The 19,552-nt window shown below is 34.8% G+C and overlaps 1 protein-coding gene across 3 annotated transcripts in view; it reads left to right on the forward strand.

Moving 5' to 3' along the window:
* MMP16 (matrix metallopeptidase 16) overlaps positions 1-19,552 on the forward strand; it is a 199,767-nt gene that overhangs the window by 38,661 nt on the left and 141,554 nt on the right. The window contains exon 1 of one of the 3 annotated variants that reach the window (XM_083822638.1): positions 5,293-8,415. The exons of the other annotated variants lie outside the window; for them this stretch is intronic. The gene's annotated coding sequence lies outside the window, so the exon portion shown is untranslated. Of the gene's footprint in view, positions 1-5,292; positions 8,416-19,552 lie in introns of those variants that run through there. 3 annotated transcript variants of the gene reach the window in all.

Raw genomic sequence — 19,552 nt, forward strand, 5'->3', positions numbered from 1 at the left:
TGCTAAAGTCTTTTGTGATCTATTAATATTTTTGAAGGTGTACTTCTGTGAACACATCTCATATGACAAGCTGTTAAAGTCTGTTCTCTCTTAATATTTGTTGAAAATGCATAGCAATGAACATATTCTGTATTTGTTGTGGGTGGCGCTTGTTACGTTACTTCACTCTAGCTAACAGTTTTCAAAGCATGACAGTCATTTGTTGATAACATGCAGTTTACATAAATTTTATTATATTTTCATCGGATGCGTTTGTCCACAAATATACCCACTGTAAGATACAAAAGAACTCTAGAAGCTTTCACTCTGTGAATTAACTTTTTTTTTTTTTTAACAATATAGTATTCTAACAAAAGGATAAATTTGGCTGTAACTCTTAATATAACAGTAAAAAGTTGCCTGGCATATAGAATGATAACTCCATTATATTCATCCCACCTTGTCAGTGTTTCACGCGACTGCTTATGGTGAAATCACTTAATCATTTGTTTTATAACTTAGAATGACTAAGAGCAGAAGGCCTTATTACATCAGATAAAGTGTTACTATATACTGCAGATGCCATGCTAGTACAAGATGCACAGTCTATGGGGACATCCTCTCATATGGTATGTGGTAAGCTAAACTCTTGGCTGATGCTGTTGCCCACTATATTTTGCATTTTTTCTGTGAGTGAATGTAAATGCTGATTTGCAAAACCTGAGCAATAACTTACATAAAGTTTATTGTCTTCTGCGTGACTGGATTGAGTGTTGATTTTGCTAAGCTCTCTTATTCATTGAGATATTCGTTTCTTTTTATTTTCTTGTGTGTCCATTGATATTTAAAATGTGTGTAAATTCTGTTAAGAGGAAATAGCATTGTCTTTCTACAAATGGTATGTTTTCATTCCACATGCTGTTTGTGTATTGAGCTTTTATGTTCTAAGTGTTACTGTATTTTTTTTTCTCCATCTGCATCTTGAAATTCTTGTATTAGCCCAATATAAGAGACTGCAGCTGCAGGATTTTATTTAATCCTGTTAGATAGCAATTCTCTTACTGTTTGAGTCTTCCAGAATTATCTATCCATGTTTATTTGAAATTGTTCAGAATATGATTACTAGTGAGATTTTTTATAAGTAGGGAGCCAAAAATAGGTTGCATTATTATTATCTTTTTTTAATGTATTATTATCATTATCATTATCATTATTTATTTATTTATTTATGGATCAGCTTGAAAACCTTATAGGTAGGCATTGCAGTGAACTGTCTGCTAACCAGTTGTCTGGTTCTAATACTTCCTACAGTGTTAATAAACTTGATATCTGTTTCCCATGGCTGTAGTTGAAAATGGAAGAAATAACTGCCTAATGAAATATGACATTAGAAACTTTTTTTTTGGTCTGATTTCATTGTTTTAAACAGAAACTTGAAGAAATTTCAGAAAAGGGGAAAAGTGTTGTAAGTGATTCTCAAATTCCACTACAGTTTTCATTAACCATTTTTTTAGTGTTGTTTGAATTTCCAATTAGTATTACATAGCTTTGTGTGACTCATGAGTTTTGAGAAGTTTCTTGGATAATATTTCTTTTGAATTGAACAAATTTTTGCATCTAAAAAGAGAAGATATTCTGGGGTAGAATGCTTGTGGCCTGCCTTCTATTGGAGTGAAAAACTAGCCTTCTTCCTTGTAAGGACTGAAAGCAGTGCTTAAAAATTCAAAGATGCAAAAAAAGGTGATGTTGCTTTTTCATCCAGAGAGTAATAAATAAATAAATAAATAACTTCTCAATAAATATAGCTAGTTTTTCACTAGAAATACCTAGAAATTGATGACCTAGGCAAACTTGTTCTAAATACTAAGCAGCTCAGTATGGCTTCCTGTTTTTAATTTTCCTTCTTCTCTTCTTCTGTTGTCCACTTTCCTCCAGCATCTCTGTGTACCTTACTCCCTTTTCCACAGAATTTTACCAATTTTTTTACTCCCTGAATGCTTTCATAACTGTCCTATGTAGCCAAACCTTCTGCCTTTTCTTTTCCTTTGTTTCTTCAAGTTTACCTCTCAGTATTTATTATTCCTTCCATTTCATTTCCATTTCTCTTTGTTTCTATCCTCCATAGACTGTCCCACTAACTGCCTTATTTTGTTCTCAATTCTTAAAAGCATATCCCACCTACTGAAGTAACATCTCAAATGAGAATATGGGATGAAGCATCTTCAGAACATAACTTGCCTGTCTGCAGGCACAGCAGGTCACAAAGAAATGGTTAATGGTTAAAGTAAGCCCGACACAGGTAGGTCTGGCAAAAGCTGTTTCAATAATAAATTAGAGTACTGATACACGTTTAAAAAAATTACAATAGACAAGCTTCTACTGAGAGATTAGTTTAGTTTAGTTTAGTTTAATTTAGTTTATGGGAAAAGCATGGAGAGAAAGCTACTGTGTTTAGCTGACCCAGAGATAGAAATAAGCTGAAGAGAAACATGCTGTTCTGCACTTTTTCTTGTCCTATTACAGCAATAGAGAACCTGCACTGTTTATCACAGAACTCATCAGCTAGAGGCAGCTATACCTGAACCTCTGACCTTAATTTAACTTGACTGGGATAAACTGTGGTTGATGAGCTACTGAAGAAGTTTAATCTTGCAGTACCAGCTAGCTATAGCTATTGCTTTAAGATTTGCTATTTGAAAAACTATACTTTTCTATCTGTAAAAGATTGCTTGCTGAGTCAAATGCATGTAATTAAAAATGGACTGAAGTTCCATAAGTATGACCAACTGCTTCCCTGCAACAAAGTGAAATACCCTGGACCAGCTCCAGTTTTCTACTGAAACAACTAAATTACATGGAGGATTTTATTATGCTTTTTAATGTGGTAGGCTCTTTAGACAAAGTGTTTTTTGTTTTGTTTTTAATAGATATTGTCAAATAGGGACAAGCACATGAGATTTCTAGTTGTGAAATAATGGCTCCAGAAATACACCTTTTTTTCTCATTTAGTAATAATAAGAGCAGAACTAGAGGGACTGTCCTCCAGGTCACTCATTCTTCCTTTTCCAAATCCCTTTGAAGATCTGTATCTTCAAGTAACTAGAACTATGTGTTTTTATGGGAACTTGTCATTTGCTCCATATATCATCAATTTACGACATTTTATGCATGCAATATTATTGTCTGGTTAATTTTACCATTGAGACATAAATAACTGTTGTTTGCTAGTTATTCCTTACGTTTTTGTCTCTCTGACTCACTTGAAATCAGACTCTTCAGGGCATGAGCAGTGCAGCTTTTGTACAGCAAAGCAGTGTTCTTTACTACATTAGGAGCACAAGAAACAAACTCTAGACTTTTACTCAGGTCCTCAAAGGTAATATGATCAGACTGCTTTGATTGCAGCGTAGCCACAACTCAGCCAGATATTAGTCTCACAAGATATGTTTATTATTATCTAATACTAAATGTCAGACATCAAATCAGGTTTAGTTCTCAAGTATAATCATCTGCTGGGTTATAGTCCTCAGACTCCCCTTATCTAAGATGGGTTACTCTTTTTTTATTGTATTATGATGTAAGAATTTTTTTAATCACTACTTTTGTGGGGTATACAACAATTATTTTTCATTCTTCCCTTGTTATGCTGATATGGATAAAAGGTAATCACCTCCTAGAGATACACAAATATCACTCAAATTGTGGTAGTATGGAGGCAAAGATATATGAGAATGCCAAGACACTGTATGAGTTTAAATTCTTGTTAAACAAATGCAGACATGCAAATTTCACTTCTCTTCAGAGTACAAGAAGGAAAATCAATGTTTTCCAAATCGAGGAAATACAAATTAGTGTAAATATGTGCAAGTTATCTCTGTATTCTTTGTCTGTATGTTCCAGTTTGTAATGGGTTGTTGCAGGGAATGCACTGGAAAATACAAACTTGTATTGATCTTCTTATCTAAAAATAATAGAAGAGTACTGCTGAAGAGAAAAGCTTTGTTTCCTTCAAATCCTTTGCTGATATTTGAAATGCTTTCCTTAGTTTGCCTTTGTTTACATTTCTGAGAATGTGTAGTTCTGAAACCATAGAGTTTATACACTTTATACACTGAAATTCCCATTATTTGTAACAACAGACAGCTAAAACTTTCTGTAAGCATATAAGTGAGACTAATGTTCATGGTTAAGGATGAGCACTTGACTAAAACTAGACAATGAATGGAAACAAGTCGTTTCTGCTGGATAATGGGTTTGGTTGGACAGACCTCTACTTTAATCTTTAAAACGACTCTGTATGATGCTTGCCCAATACTAGAACTGCACTAATATAATGGAATAGGTAACATTTTTGACAAGGTTAACTATTCTAGGAAATGTATCTGTACATATTTCTGTTGTTTGAAACACCATTTCATAGAATCATAGAATCATTAAGGTCATGAAAGACCTCTAAGATCATCTAGTCCAACCATGTCCCTAAGTACCACATCTACCATTTCTTTAAACACCTCCAGGGATGGTGACACCACACCCCTGGGCAACCGGTTCTAATGCCTAACCACTCTTTCTGAGATTAAAGTTTTCCTAAAAAATTATAGAAGAGGAATGAGACCTTAGAAGAAATGCTGCAGATTGAAAAGAGTAGTATAGAGCCTTAAGATCTGATGTGATTTGGAAATTCACGAAGGTAAATATCACCTGCAACAGAGCTGATACACATACTGATCTTTGAGGTATAAAGACTGTTCTTAGCCTCTGGTTTAAAGCAAACACCACCCTCTCATGTTAATTTCAAATAAAAGGTCTTTGTTCTTTTTCTGTGGGATTCATTAAACAGATCTATAGGCACAGCCTCTACAGAATGATAATCTAATGTTGATATGGCAGGGAGTTAGCTACTTCACATAATCACCAGTCATGTGGTTCTTTCTTAGGCTTAACCCTTTAGTTTTGCAGTTGGTCTAAAGATACTTTACAGAACTAGGGGTATCTTTTTTTTACAGAAACATCCACACAATTCCATCATGAATCTTTAGAGGGGCAGAATGCAGATTGAGTTGATTTCTCTTAAGATGTCATGCATGTGTTAAGAGTGCATAGAATTCTGCATGTGCATAGAATTCTACATGCACTTATAAGAAACTGTGATAACGTGAAATAGCCAGTATATTGAAAATACATATATATGTACATAATAAAATATAATGTATTATATTTATCTATTATCTTTATTACATAAAGATAATATATCCAGTATGCCATATTTTAAATTATGTGTAAACATAAAATATAAAAACAAATATATAACACATATATATTATATAATAAAGATACATAATCTGTAAAAAAATGTGTATTATATATACACTCCCTCTTGGGGAGGTTGGTATTTATGCTAAATTGATAAGACTTCTTCTCAAACCTGAAGAAAGAAATATGAAATTTTTCCTCTTCAGAGCAATAATAACTGCAGAAAAGATTCACATGTACTACAAAGCATTCATTTCTCCCTGTTTGGAACACTTTAGGTATTCTTCTTGTCCTCTTTCTACCATTTACTTTCCACTCAGCACTTTGTGAAACACAGTGAACCATAGCAACTGCTTTTCAGTCATGCTTGCTTTTATTATGCTCTATCTCTTTTTTTTTTTTTTTTTTTTTTTCTCATTTTGGAGAGGTAAATAAAAAGAGAACCTTTTAGAAATGGAATAAAAAGGACAGAGGCATTTGCTTCCTGGAATGCTGGAATCTGAAAAAAATAATTTTAAATTCCTTAAAAGACAATAAGTAAAGTAATTCAAAGATCTCAAAATGTTCTGAAAAAACTAAACAAGTTTCATTGTTCCCTTCCAAGATGGTCTTGTAAAAATATTGTGAACATTTTTTGCAACAAACTACTATATAAACCTGCTGCTTCCAACTTTTTGTGTACCTTATCACATGAGAGTTACAAAAAAGGGAAGATATTTCCAATTATCCTATCAGTGGACATTTCCAATTAGCTTATCAATGTACATGGCTGATGTTATTCTCCATTTTGTAAACAGTTAAATTGAGACATGTTTAACTTCTCTGAGACTATAGAGGTTGTTTGCTTTTCTGTATTATGCTGAATTGCAAATTTCAGAAAGGTAGTTTGAAAGAAATGCTTCATTCTTGCTTGATAAAATGTATGCTACATTCTATTCGAGTCTTGCTTAAGAGAGAGTTGTGGTATCCACCCCTTGGCGAGATACAGGACTGAAGCTGTTTCCTTCCCCCTCATGTTCCACAAGACCCTTCAACAAACAATTCTTGGATCTTCCCAATGACATGCAACAGCCTTGGAGCACAAATACTTGTGCGGTCTACATTCTGCTGCTAACCTTCAAAACTACAAGAAATTCTCAGCTTTCTTCCTTTTAAATAGACCGATTGACATAGAAAACAAACTGCTTTCTTAGTATTTAAATATATGGCTGAATTATAACCTTATAAAATATTATAAGCTGTATCTGTAATACACAGTACTGGGCATTATTAAGACACAGTTAATGAAGATAGTGTTTTAACAATCACTTATATCTGAGCAGTACCTATATGTTATAGTTATACCTATATGAGTCTTAATAGACATGCTATGCTGAGGTGTCTGAAGCCAATATTCTGATTTAAATTTCTGAAAAGGTCTGACAGTGAGAATAGAACTTTTTCATAACCTAGCCATCTTCCTGATCTGTTTAAAAACACTTCACAACTGAAGGATGGTTTTAGGAAAGTCAGCAAGAGCTTATTACTTAAATGATTGATTTTTTTTAGTTGTTGACCTTGGACACAACTCAGTGCTGCACCTTTAATGGCACAGCCAAGCACTGCAAAATGCAGGTATTTGATTAGGTATTCAAGAATTTAACCTCTGCCTACCTACAATATTATGAATGGTAGAAGTCCTTTCTGTGCAGTCAAAGTGATTGGCTGCCAAAACCACATTCTTTATTAATACAGCTGATACTTTATCCATAAATATTTCAACTGAGACATTGATTTATTTTGAGGAGCTAATGTTGTGCATTGTACTTGTATACTTTTTTAAAATACATAAAAGTAATAAAACCACAATACAAGCAGAAATTAAAAATAGCATTTGTATTCTCATAGAGCCGGTATTTACCCATCAGGTGAAGGTAGTTGTATGGCCTTCCTCTTTAGTTGGGGCATGCAATCCAGTGAAGTATGACACAGCTGCTTGACTGTTCTGCCCCTCCATGCTATTTGCCTGTCTCCCTTCTCCAGCCTCTTGCATACTGAGGTAGCATCCATCCTGATAGCACTGTCCTGGTTGCCTTTCTACCAGTCTTATGGTAATGTAAACCCAGCCTTTACTGATAATGCTCTTTCTGTAGCAAGAACGGGTGACAACTTGTTACTGAATTTTATGAGAAGAAATAAACTTCTATTTTATTTTTTTTAATGTTGCTAGAGCTACATAATCCTCAACTGAAATACAAAAACATTTTATCCAAGGTGAGTTTTTAGAAATTGAAAATGGCGTCTCTCCAGAACTTATTTCTTCACAGTGATTACAGGGAAGAGCATTGTCAAATATTCCCAGTCACTTCTTGCAGCAGCCTTGGAGCACAACTGCTGTTACTAACCTTAAAACAGTGTGTAAAAACTTTTTTTTTTTTTTCCAAACAAGATTTGCACCTGGAGTTTGTATCTATACAGAATTTAGAGAATTTGCAGTGGACTGCAGATGTATTTTAATATATGTATAGGATTTATAAATATTATCAGATAACTAATCATTTTTACTAAAGATAATTATTAATGTCCATATTTACCAATGAGGACAGTAGACCAGAGAAATGATCCTTGCCATAATTGTCCCTTTGTTATGTACAAATTAGATCAAGATTACTGGATGTTAGAGAGAAAACAGCTTTCTGGATCCCATGCTGAGAGTTGGAAAGGACTGGAAAGGGCTGGGGGGTTCTTTCTTTATTTTTTTTTAATTGTAATCTCATAAAAGACGTTGAAAAACACATTTTGGAGTTGAACCACCCTTTAAATTTGACTGCTGTCACTAGTTCCAGCATATTTTGTTGTACTGCATACTATAACCACATGACGGTTAAGTCTCCAAAAGGGTTTCAGTTTCTTGATATTTTGGGGTTTTATGTGTGTCTGTGTGTCGGTCACAGTTCATTTGAGTCCTATTTTGCATATAACTGTTGCTAAGGCTGTAAGAGTTCATTTTTCTACAACAAAACTATTGCCTAGTGTGGGAAGAAATGTGAGAGAAATTAAGTGCTATCGGCATTGATTCCCATTGGGAACACTGTGGATGTTCTCCAGGCGGGACCATATACTCTGAACAGCTCTCTGGCAAGAAATCCAGTAGCAAATAGCAGGAGCATTAGAGCAAGGAGAACTTCCATTGAAAGAGCAGAGGTAGGAAAGTTTTAAGAGAAGCATTGTCTTGACAAAGGTTATTTATGTCTACTGGAATATAAGAGGAGAGAGTGAGCATATCGTAGCTTCTGGCTGGATAAGCAAAGCATAGCTTTCATTTGAAGTTTCACAATTAAAATTACATTCAGCAGGTTGTTTACCTGGATAATTTAATCTTTTTTTTTTTTTTTTCTTTCTATTTTTCAGGAGAAAAACACTTCTGTGTATTTTAGAAATTCCTTTGCTGAACCTGATTTCTTTTTTACCAATTTGTCCTTTTAGAAATTAGTAAGCCATCATCTCTGTTATAGTAATGCATTTTCTAGGGGAAATGTACTTAATTAACTGTGACATTTAGAAGGCTTGAAGAGCTAGTTCTAGACTTGAGGCAGCTGAATCTAAGCAACCTGCTTGTCTGAAATAACGTCAGATTAGAAGGTGCACTTGAGAGTGCCAAATTAAACACAGTAATCAACCATTGCTTAAACAGAGGGAGCTTTATAACCAGTTAGGTGTGTAATTCTATCACAACAGACTCATATTCTGTAGAGCTGAACCAGTCTGTGATACAGAGCTTGCTTTTGATGTTTTTGTCAAGAATGAGCTGATTTAAGATGTGTGCTTATTGCACAAACACTTGAAGAGAAAAACTATATTGTAGATTTTCAGTAAGATAAAGCGAGAACAGGTTATACCTACAGGCTGGGAGATGCGCCGCTAGAGAGCAGCCGCACAGAGAGGGATCTGGGGGTTGTGGTTGATAGCAAGATGAATATGAGCCAGCAGTGTGCCCTGGCAGCCAGGAGTGCCAACCGTATTCTGGGGTGCATCAAGCACAGCATTGCTAGTCGGTCAAGGGAAGTGATTGTCCCATTCTAGTCTGCACTGGTGCAGCCTCACCTTGAGTACCGTGTGCAGTTTTGGGCACCACAGTACAAAAAGGATGTGAAACTATTGGAGAGTGTACAGAGAAGGGCTACAAAAATGGTGAAGGGCCTAGAAGGAAAGAGTAAATTTTTAATGTTACTGTTTGCATACCTGAGGATACAGAAACCAACAGACTGAAAGAAGTGGCTCTAAATCTTATGTGAAAGAGACAGTAAATAGTACTTAGCCAGTCCATTGAATTCACAGGAAATCTAAACTTTGTCACTGTACAAGAAAAACAAAAATAAAAATTTGAATACTGATAGTATTTGTAGGGATGCATTATATGACAACATATTATCATCCTTCTTTAACACCTAATTAGAGATTAGAGAGGGACATAGAATTTTTATAATGGTAAACTGGATGCATGGAGAAAGGGATCTGTTTCTTCTTAATGGATTGTATGGTGCTGGATACTGCAGCAGTATTTTGCTCTCAGAGCAGCATGTGGTTCAATGAAGTATGAATCAAGTATTTTCTGAGTTTGGAAGTGAATTTGGACCTCTCAGAATGAGCAAATGAGAAAAAATATATTTTTCATACTTTGTTACTGGTAGAATTTCATCCTTCACTGATTTGCAATAGTAAATCTATAACGGAAAGAAATATTGTACTAATGGGAAACACAGGGGTATGGACTTCAGCCAGACATGCCATTTTCTTGTTTCTTTTTGTGCCCTACTTCTGCCTTTCCCCTGTCACATAAGAAGACCGTTTTTCAGTTCCTGCAATTAGATGCCTACTACTGTCAAGTGTTTCTACCTACTTATATGTAAGGAAGTTGTCAGTGCTGCATGAGCAAACTGGTACTTCTTGTTCTGCTATGCATCAGTAATATTTGAAGCAAATTGGAGTGGTCTGTCTCCTTTGGAGAGGTGTTTTCTGTATTCAGTAGCTGTTTCTTGGGTCTACTGTCTGTCCCAGATAGAAGCAGTATCTCTAGCATCATTGCTCATGTAAATGAGTTTAAGCTTGGAAGAAGATGCTAAATAGTCTGCAGAGTTACTTCCCTCTTTCACAGTAGAGAGATGCTCCAGATGCATTAGATCTACTTAAAGAGAGTGCTAATAAATCAATTCTCACTTTTAGTGAAGGTGTTTACACTACAAAAGAGGAGAGAAAAACAGTGTTAACACTGAGAAACTGTGATTGTAGAAATACAAATTGATATGGGAATTGCGGGCCTGTAGTGTACATGCAACCGCTTTAGCACTGTATTTGGAAACTAACATTATTTCAAACTCAATCTTCTAACCATAGATCAGTGTTGTGTAGCTTTATATGGGAAAGTTGTTTTTTCTTATACAACAGGAAATGACAGTTTCTAATCTTGCAAGTACTTAAAGCAATGAGCTGAATATACAAGAGTACTTTTAAATAAGGTGAGAATATATTTTATTAGGGTTGTTTTAAGACTTTGTAGTTTTATAAGTCATATATATCAATGTTTTATGCTAACCACATGCAAAGGAGATTTACCTGCAGTTGTAATTAAGCAAAGTCAGAATTTTAAACAGGATGGTGCTGTACTAGACTTAATTCATGACAACTGCAGGACACTTGCTAGCATGTTTTTCAAATAAAAAGATAAAACCCTCTCTTGCTTAAGTTACACTTAAGCAGTTAGTTAAGTTACACTTAATGCAGTTAGTTGTCTAGGCACTGTTTCCCAGACCGTTCAGAGGGAAAGAGAAGAAATTGAATGCCAATATGGCACAGCAAAAGAGGCAGTGTGTTGTCAGAAGAACCTTGACTTTCTTGACTTGCCATAATCCAATATTAAAAAGTCAAAGACATAATACCTATTTAAAATGATGTGGTTGTTTTTGTTTGTTTGTTGGTTTGTTTGTTGTTAGTTTTTGTTTGCTATAAAGCAAGTGGAGACATCTGTTGTGCAATCTTTTATGGGTACATTGTAATAATTAACTTTAAGGAGGGTAAATGGATGTAGAAAAAGGCAGTATCACTTTTTTCTGTAGAAAGTGAGAGTTGTGTGATACTCAAGTTACATGCAAAATATTATGATAACTTTTTTAAGTTAATTGCCAAGATCAAGGTGATGATTATTCTGTAACAAATAATTATAAAATGTTTAGTAATCATTGTTAGGCAAAAGGAAGAGGAGACACACCAGACATGTTTAAGAATGACACATATGTATAGGTATTATCTCTGCTCTTTTGGCCTCTATACTTTCCTTTCACCATTACAGTTACAGTGTAAATTTGAAAGATACAGCACAATTCCCATTGTGTCATTTTCAAATTACTAATTGCAAAATTATGAATATATGAATAGCTTACAGAAATGACAACTTTCTAGAGTGCTGTTTATCTTAGACTGTTACACAAAAATGGATGGTTTTATATTAGATTCTTAGGTATTGGTCTTCTTCAGAAAAAAACAAACTTAAAGGGGATTGAAAACCTTGTATCATATAACTGTTTTGAAATTATTCTTTCTCATAAGAGCACTGTGGACCTCTACAGTTTGAACAGGAAATCAGACTTTCCAATTTATAAATTCCAGGAGAATCATGAGATTATATTTCATTAGATGTCCAGAGGCAAAGGTGTATGAACATTTGCACAAGTGACTGCCCTTCATTTACTCCTGTTGCTCCTGCTCAAGTCTCCCTGTGTTGTCTCTGAGTTTCTGTGGATAACCTAGAAGGAGCTAGCAATGGCCTGGAAGACTGAGAACTGGTGTGTTAATTATCATAGTAGTCAAGTAAACACTGAAGTGGCCTTCTTTGAACCCTAGGTATACAACAATAGGGGGAATTTAGCATCTGTTTAATAATTATTGCATATCCAGAAGTGAAACTAAATTGGGAAGAGCTGTTGACTTCATTGAGGGTAGAGAGGTCTTGCAGAGAGATCTTGGCAAATTAGGAATTTGGGCATTCACCAACCATATGAAGTTTAAGAGCAAGTGCTGGATTCTGTACCTGGGAAGGGGCAACCCTGGCTGTATGACAGACATGGGGGATGTGAGGTTGGAGAGCAGCCCCGCAAAAGAAACCTGGGCATTTTGGTTGACAGCAAGTTGAATATGAGTCAACCATGTGCCCTGGCAGCCAGGAGGGCCAGCCATACCCTGGGGTGCACCCAGCATAGCACTGCTAGCCATCTGAGGGAAAGATTGACCCCCTCTGCTCTGTGCTAGTGCGGCCTCAATTCAAACACTGTGTGCAGTTTGGGGTACCACAATATAAAAAGGACATAAAACTACTAGAAAGTGTCCTAAGGAAGGCTACAAAGATGGTGAAGAGTCTAGAGGGCAAGACGTATGAGGAGTGGCTGAGGTCCCTTGGTTTGCCCATGAGCGAGGGAGGCCTCGTGGCAGCCTGCAGCTTCCTCATGAGGGGAGTGGAGGGGCAGGTGCTGAGCTCAGCTCTTTGGGGACAGCGACAGGACCCAAGGGAATGGCATGGAGCTGGGACAGTGGAGGGTCGGGCTGGGTGTTAGGAAAAGATTCCTCACCCAGAGGGTGGTCAGGCACTGGAACAGGCTCCCCAGGGAATCGGTCACAGCACTGAGCCTGCTGGAGCTCAAGAAGGATCTGGACATCATTCTCAGACGTATAGTTTGATTTTTGGGTGGTCTCAGGTGGAGCCACTATTTGGACTTGTTGATCCTTGCGGGTCCCTTCCAACTTGAGATATTTTATGATTCTATAATTATATGATTCTATGAATCTAACATTTATTTAGAATTATCTGGTTGTGCTGTGTAGAATTCAACACAGATAAAAAGATGGTTAGCAGGTCTGTATATTATTAGTGAAATGTAGATTGGAAGTGTACAGTATGTTTTTAAAGCTTATAATATCACATCAGTCTTGGAGTCAGAGGCAGAGACCCTCTTAACTTCAGTGACAGCAGAGTGACACCCTTGAACAGTCATAGGGTTTGGATAATAGCATATTTTTTAGTCTGAAGGAGAATTAGAACAGTTGTAACAATAAATTACAAAAATTAATGTCTTAATATGTCAGGAAACAGCAACAACAACAACATGCAGTTTAGAAGTGAGAATATAGATTAGGATCTAGAAACAGGTTTTATTAACATGTTTCTGATAGGTTGCTCTTGGATTTATAATTAAACTAGCTTTGTTGGAAGAACCCACAATGGGGGCTTTCCATTCAGAGAATGGGAATTGAGTGTGTCTCTGCAGTTGATCTGGAGCTAACCTCTTTGATCTAAAACCAGGACAAATGAAGATTTATACATCTGAACCTACAGCTAAAGCAAAAAAGTGCCACTATCTGATTTACTGAGTAAAAATTTAAATAAAACTTCACAGCAAGACCTTTAAACAGGAGCTCTACATTGTTGTTCAAATTCACCCTTACATTTATTTATTTATTTTATTTCATGAAGTGGCTTTAGGCATTTCTAGGTTCAGGGCAAAGCCATTAGTGTGTGAAATTAGTATAATTAACTTCTAGATGTTTGCTAAGAGATATTGATAGATTGCTTGATTATGACTTCAGTTTATTTACATCGAAGGTTTAATATTTTAGCTTTACTCATAATTACATATTATTCTAGTCTAACTTTTCTAAACCAAAATAAAATAGGATTAAAACAAAACAAAACAAAACTGTTCAGTCTTCTGTAACTTTTTATGTTGAAAAATGGTGAATTCTAGATTAGGGGCAGATGTTTTCTCTTTAATGTTCTGAAGATATCTTCCTGCTCATTTATTCGATACTACGAGAAAAACTACTTCAAATTACTAAATGCAACATCTTTGCCTTGACAGAAATAGAAAGGTAATTCTTACAAATTAGTGTTAGAATTAAACAAATATGATGCTTATGAATTCTAGGAGAAGCAAAGCAGTAACTAAAAGCTGGGATTGGTAGCCACATATGTTTCCTTCATTAAACTCATACTTCAAGCCCAGTTGTGCCAGGGAAATAAAAATAAAGTTCAGTAAGCCAACTTCTACCATGTGCCTATTATATGTATGCAAATTTCTTGGGATTTAATCCTACAAACTGTTGCAAGCTCTTAACTTAATGAGAGAAAAAGGTAAAAACATTGTAACTGTTCATGGTATGTGGAAATCTAGTCCTCACTCAATGCCATGATCAGTAAAATATGGCTTCAGTGTTGTTTTGTCATGTTAGTAAATGATAGAATTACACTGATCTTTGTCAATTTCAAGTACACTTTTCAGAAATGAGGTCTTGAGGAAGAACTTTTTCAGAATTTGTGTTCATCTATTTCCTGTGTGAGCATCTAGTCTCCTCATAAAACAAAAAATTACAGGGAATAAATTACAGATTACTAGGAATATTATGTTCCTTTCTTTTGTTCTACAGCCTACAAAATCTCACACGTATCCTGGAACTGACTCCAGAAAAAAATCAGTCCTTATTAAAACAATGAAAGACAGATATTTATTTGTTTGTTTGTTTATTAAATTAAAACCATTAAGTAATAAATGTTTGTATGTGAGAAATGAAAGGTATAGTTGAGAGCAGTTTATATAGAAAGTTTGGATCACCTCCTCTAGATAAAATAATTGTGACATAATGCATATTAATTTGCAAAGCAATACTTTTTGCTAAATTCCTGTAACTGGTAATTTCCCGTAACTGCTTTATTTTACAGCACTCTAATTTTTGGTGAATGTTTTTAGAATTCCACTTTATTCTGCAGTTCCCGCTACAGTTCAAACTTTTTAGCTCTTATCATAGCTCCGATTCCTGGAATCCACTGCTGGATAGCAGACTATGTGATTTTAGTAAAATTTTACACATAATACAGTGGCATTTAGTTTATTGATAAATCTGTTCTTGTATAGACAGTCTGGTAGCAAGGATCTGATTCCAGTAAATTACATTAAATGTTAAAACTATTACTTGTTTGAGTGTCTACAAGTCCTCACGGTAAGAATTCCACATATCTCTAGACTGTTGACCTCTTTTTGATTCTCACAAGCCTGTTCCTCAGCTAGAACATCTCATAGTTCTTGACAAAGTTCATATAAACTGGAACAGATTCAACCATTGTTTTAATGGTCTCGTTTTAAGTTTCTGTAGCAGCTTAGTGTAATTCTAGGAACAAGATTTTCTTCAATTTGTAGGGTGAACTTTGGGAACATGTTATTGAATTTCTATTACATTTTCTGCTAATAAAAGAAAAGTTTCTGCTCCTTTTTAGTGGAAACTGTAAGACATTTTACTTTGTTGGTTCAGGCAGTGTAGACTACTGCAGAAACAGATCAGAGCTAAATTATTTTAACATCAAGGATGAATAAATTTCTTTGTAACAAAGTCTAAGATGGATTCAACCTAACATCTGACCCCTGTTTTTTTATTTATTTTTTTTTGTATCTTGAAATTCTTGAATTTCCCTTTTAACTTGTATCACATATACTTTTCCTGTCACTTCTTCATAGACTATTTTACCCTTCTCAAAACTTCTTTTAATTATTCTTGCCACTACAATTTGATTTCTGCTTTGAAATTTTTAGCAAATTAGGGCAATGGAGTGATAGTGTTATATCACCTGGGGAAATCTGGATCTTGTTGAAGGTAGGGGGTCTTTTGTTGATTTTTATGTTTTTCTTTTAGAAAGCTATAAAATTTGACTTTGGCCTCATGGCTTTGCCAAGCACGTTTTGAAATTCTGAAGGTTATTGTATTATAGAATATTTAAGTAATCTTCTAGTGAAAAGTGAAACTTCTCTCTCTGTTTGTATCTTTGCAGCTTCTCTTCTTAAGTTCTGTTTATTCTTTGCACCAGAGCACACTACTCATTAAACTGCTATTATTCGATTCATTGTGAAATTATTGGAATGAGCTAAACTATGAAAAAAATGTTTTTCCATTACATCCTGTTCAACAGTGTGAGGAATTCAGTTTACAGAATATGCGAAGTAAAACCAGATTGAGGCAACTTCCATGTAAAACACTGAATACGTTATATTCTTTTTTACTGTAGTTGTGGGTTATACTGATAACTGTGTATTCTTGTTTGTTTGTTTGCTTTTGTTTAATAAGGCTAGTTACCTTGTGCTGGGAAAACCTTTATATCTGCAGTGTGATTAGGTTTACATAATCTAAAAAAACAAAACAAAAAAAAAAACAGAAGCCATCTCCTACATCTTGTAGAAGAAAATGCAAGAATAAACTTAAAGGAGCTGGAGATAAGGTCATTTTAGCGGAACCTTTCAAAAACCGTTAGAGAAAGCCTTAATCTCACCATATTTAGGTCCAGCTGTAAGCCACAGAAAACCTGGGTGGACTTTCAGTAATAACAGCCTATGATTATACCAAGAACATGACGAGGAACTTAGCTTACCACCCTCTAGGGAAATTTTAAATATTTTTAAGCACATAAAAGCCAAAATGATTGACATTTTTATAAATGTTTATACTGTAGAGAGATTGTTAAATTGCCAAGCATTTTCTAATGACAATGTAAAAGAAACTCTCTTAAATCTTAAGTTATACTGCAGAAAGCATAAAATGTTTGAACTTGTCAGAATTGTATATAAAAGTAATTACATACTGAGAAAATTTCACAGGAATGCATCACTAGCTTAATTAAGACTAAATTGCACAATTAATCCCATGTAAATAATGTCACTGTAGAAGCTGATAGTTTCAGAGTCAGTGTTTCAGTTTGTTTTGAAGCAGTGTATGTGGTGCATGATGAAAATATTTTATATTATTGAAATTTTCTATTTATTGGAATTCTTTTATTAATTAATTTTATTTTAGGACAATGGAGTGCTACATTTCTGACTCAGATGCCCAGTCTTTTAAGTTAGTATTTATCTGAGTTAATAAATCATTTTTATATGAGCAATGCCTTTAGAATTTTAATAGATCCTGTTAAATTTTCATTGCATTTTTCTAATACATAGGTAATGCAAAACATGTAGACTCTTTTAAGTTTAATTATACCCATTTCAATAACACAAATGATGTCATTATTTTCCAGTATACATTACTGTTTAAATGTTTGCATGTGTGGATGGATATGGGTATCAGCATATATGTGTATAAAATGATTTGGTTATTGTATATTTTTTACATAGAAAGTGTTTCAGATTCAGTGTTTCAATAAATATGTTTATCTCAAAAACGAATTGTGAAGTGCATGTTGCAAATTGCTCACTTCCTTTCAAAGACAAACTTGTGATGGTAGGAGTCATGTTGCTATAGTGGCATTTTGGATATTTTTTACAATTTGTACAATAATCTCCATGCTGTGACTTCAGTGAATGTCAGCAGCTAGTTACACCAGACATTGTCCAGTGAACTGAGCACATAATTTCAGTGCTTATTTTACTGTAAACTAATTAAGCTATTTTAGTAAAGTCACACATTTTTTCATTATAAGATTTGTAATTCAGAATTTCCTCCCAGTTCTGAAGATAATTTAATAAAAGTTCCAATCATAATGAGATCAAGGGGTATGACATGACTGACGTGTTCACATCATACCTGGTACTTCAGAAAGCATAAGGGCACTTAAGATTCTGTTACTTCTGCCTAAAGCAAAACCAAAATACATTCAAATCCTAAAAAAAAATGCATCTGTAATAATCAAAACTGGGCTTGCATTGCTTTAAATATTAGTATGGAAAGAATTGATTAATTTGGTTAACAACATTTATTGTGCTTATATGTTTTGTAAAGACCTAATTTTCCTTCTTTTTGATTTTTCTTCTATTAATATTAAATGCAATTAATAAAAATCTTCTAATAATTTTTAGGAAGGGAATACACTACTTTGTCAGCTCGCTGGTCCCCTCCCCTCCCCTCCCCTTCCCCCTCTCCCCTCCCCTCCCCTCCCCTCCCCTCCCCTCCCCTCCCCTCCCCTCTCCTCTCCTCTCCTCTCCTCTCCTCTCCTCTCCTCTCCTCTCCTCTCCTCTGCTCTCCTCTCCTCTCCTCTCCTCTCCTCTGCTCTCTTCTCATTTGAAAGAAGCTAATAAAAAAATATTTTTGAGTAAAAATATCACTGGTAGGCTGAAGTATTCCCAGAACTGAAAACTGAGGCAAGAACCTAGAAATTACAGGACAATAGCAAACAGTGCCAGACATTGACAATTCTTTACAGAGATGCCTGCAGGATAAACTGGAAGATATCTTTAACACATTAGTGTGTTCCATTACATTGCATACACATTAGTATCCATTAGTTGGTATGGGTCACAAAAGTACTATGAATTAAATCAGAAATGGACTACTGAGGTAGAAAAGTATGGTTTCTTTAGATAAGCTAGCGGGAAAAAAGTTGCACTTTTTTTTTTTTTGGTCAAAAAATGTTATATATACATATATATATATATTTATTTTTTTTAAGAGAAAAAAGTATCTTTATAGCTGTCTGACATTTAAGTTGGGAAGTGAGAAGCAGACATCTTGAAAGCACACTTTCACCAGCCTGTATAGAGAAGGGAAAAGTAAAGGCTTGCTGTCATTCTTGGAATATACTGTAGCCAACTTGGTTGAAGAATAGAAACAACAAAATCACCTGAAGGATGTGATGTTGTTGAATTGGAGAACATCAGTTAATCTATTCCAAAAATACTACGTAAGAATAGACAAGGACTGATGTATGAAGAACTTTATTTTAAAGTGCAAGGAAATAGCATTTCTTAGATTCAGCTATGACTAAGTAATTTCTGCAAACAGGTGAAAATCTCTGCTTGGAAGCTAATTTGGGTGAAAATGTCTGTAAAATGACAAAGGTTGTGGTGTTAGGAAAAAGCAGCAGTAGTAGCAGAAGATGGACAATAGTCTTCAAAGAAACATACTTTAACAAACTTGGGGACTTGGTAGAAAAGGTTGCTTATGAAGATAAAGTAAAGGATCAATGAGTGAAGGATAGCTGGCAGTTACTGAAAGGGAATATGTTAAAAGCAGAGTAGCAAGCTATTGTATTGAGGAGGAAAGGCAGGAAATATACTGAGAAATACGGATTCATCAGGCTTCACAAATGAGGTACGTGAAAGCTTTGGAGACAATTTTCTGACGGTGTTAGAAAAATAAATTAGAATGAAAGAATGATAAAGAATTGTGTTGGTCCTTTGCTTAGAAAGGAAGAAGGCTAAAAAACATTAAAAACAAAATCCACTCAGTTCTGCAGGCACATATTTAACAAAATAAAATTACCAAATAGATACAAACACAGAATTAGAAAGGAACAATTTAAAAGAATATTAATGTAACA

Source organism: Anser anser (genome assembly GCF_964211835.1).
Source record: "Anser anser genome assembly, chromosome: 2".
Classification (NCBI taxonomy): domain Eukaryota; kingdom Metazoa; phylum Chordata; class Aves; order Anseriformes; family Anatidae; genus Anser; species Anser anser.